Source organism: Lipotes vexillifer, unplaced genomic scaffold (genome assembly GCF_000442215.2).
Source record: "Lipotes vexillifer unplaced genomic scaffold, Lipotes_vexillifer_v1.1 scaffold418, whole genome shotgun sequence".
Classification (NCBI taxonomy): domain Eukaryota; kingdom Metazoa; phylum Chordata; class Mammalia; order Artiodactyla; family Lipotidae; genus Lipotes; species Lipotes vexillifer.
Genome location: NW_006798629.1, coordinates 4,725,394 through 4,727,821, shown reverse-complemented (window position 1 = coordinate 4,727,821; position 2,428 = coordinate 4,725,394).

Here is a 2,428-nt window from a genome sequence, read left to right as displayed (position 1 = left end):
TGGGCATCACCCAATATACCCAAGGCCCAAAGAGAACAATAGGTGAAGGAAGGGCAAATTCTCACTCTTAGCTCAGGCTGAGATATTTGGACACGGACCAGGATTTAGTCCATCTCCCCCATTTCCCATGCCATCACCCCAGTTCTCAGGCCTTCAGACTCAACATGAATCACACAACATAGGTCTTCCTAGTTCTTCAGCTCGCAGGCAGATCAGGGGACTTCTTAGCCCCTAAGCTGCATGAGACAATTCCTGTATTTTATACATATAGATCCTTTTGGTTCTGTTTCCCTGGAGAACTCTAATACAATCCACAGTGCAGGATTCCAGATTCCTATATTTTTGTTCCCTGAACATTTCTGGGAGTCATCCTGAAGTGTCTCACATGCGTTCACGAACCAGACCAGTCAGCTGACAGTCACCTCCCAGGGCACGTCTATCATTCACCCCTCTTTGTGCCTCTCTGGGTGGTATCTGAGGTCTGCTGGTTCCATTCCCTCCAAACTAAGCTTGGGTGGGCCTCATCTGTTCCCCCACCCAGGTACTGCCTCTGCTCTGGAATGCTGATCACCGGTGGCAACTGTCACCCACAGGGCCCCATTCACTGCAGCCTGCTTCCCCTCCACTGGGCGCTAGCCACTGCTTTATCCAGCAGCACCACCGTCACCCAGCCCCCCTTCCCCAACTTTCTAACACGGCCAGTGCAGTGCGGTCCGTAAAATGCCAGTCACTCAGTGGATGGTGGCAAAAAAGGGGAAAGAATGCCTTTCTACTGGATTCTAAGTTTAGAGGGTACAAGGACCATGCCACTTGTCCCCAAACATCTTATATTTCTCCTTGTTCTCTTGTTCTTTCTTAATTTCTTTTTCTTACAGCCCAGGTATTCTTCTATCTCCACTGGTCTCTGATGCAAGGCCTGAGAGGTCTAGACCCGAAAGCAAAACAGACTCCAGACTGAATTCAGAAATGCTCCTTCTCTAACAGCTGAGATGGCATCACCAGGTCTGGCTCTTTACTCTTTATTTTTTCGTTAAAAAATTTTCACTTTTGTTCCTACACATCGAAGACTAGTGGCAGGCCAGCCACGCCCCAGATGTGGCTGAACCCCTGCAAGGAACACAAGCAAGTGCCACACTGGGGACATGCTGCGCAGACGGAGTCTCAAACACTAAAACAAAACACACAACTATTGAAACATGCACTGCCCTTTTGTGCTCCATGTTTCTCATACTTAATATACTCCATTAAAAACTTTACATTAGAGCTTCCCTGGTGGCGCAGTGGTTGAGAGTCCGCCTGCCGATGCAGGGGACACGGGTTCGTGCCCCGGTCCGGGAGGATCCCACATGCAGCGCTGAGGCTGGGCCCGTGAGCCATGGCCACTGGGGCTGTGCGTCCGGAGCCTGTGCTCCGCAACGGGAGAGGCCGCAACAGTGAGAGGCCCGTGCACCGCAAAAAAAAGAAAAAAACTTTACATTAAAATTCCTGAATTATGTGTGTCACTCAAAGCAGCTTGCCCACTGACAAATGAAAGCCTCCCTTATGGGGGAATATTTCACAAATTACCCTTTTAATCTGAATTCCAGGATGATTAGGCCAGCAGCGCACATCACCCACCCCGCAGCACGTCGGGCAGTAGAAGGCATCCCACCTCTGTCAGCATTTCGAAAGGCATTTCCAGACCGACACCGGGGTGGGAAAAGAACGGCCAGAGACAGGAGAGCAAGCAAGAAGCCGCCTGGCTGGGGATCACCAGAGAGTCAGCCCTAGAATGGGAAGATCCATTCTTTTTTTTTTTTTGGCGGTACGCGGGCCTCTCACTGTTGTGGCCTCTCCCGTTGCGGAGCACAGGCTCCGGATGCGCAGGCTCAGCGGCCATGGCTCACGGGCCTAGCCGCTCCGCAGCATGTGGGATCCTCCCAGGACCAGGGCACGAACCCGTGTCCCCTGCATCGGCAGGCGGACTCTCAACCACTGCTCGCTCCACCAGGGAAGCCGAGGATCCATTCTTTATGCCATGAGAACACAGGCAAGAAAGAACAATAACTTTTCTTGCAAGCTCCACACTGGATTCAGACTCTACATTAGAGGGTAATCTGTACCAATAAAGTATGAATGTAAATAAGACAAAGAATGGACTAGAGGAAAAAAACATAATGCAAGGTCTCTGAAAACAAAAGCACATTTTAAAGGAAATGTGCAGTGAACATCAACATTACTGGTAGTTCAATTTCATCCAAAAATTGATATACACTTAGAAATTAAATCCTTGGCTTTATAAACATGATGAATAAGCAAATACTTCAGGATAATATACTTTTTACCACAAGCATTTTATGAAAGAAAATTTTCCTCAAAGCTCCAACACTAACAAATTCCAAAGTCTTCAGTCACTAAAAATAGAGCTGCTTATTTTTCCTTATCTACT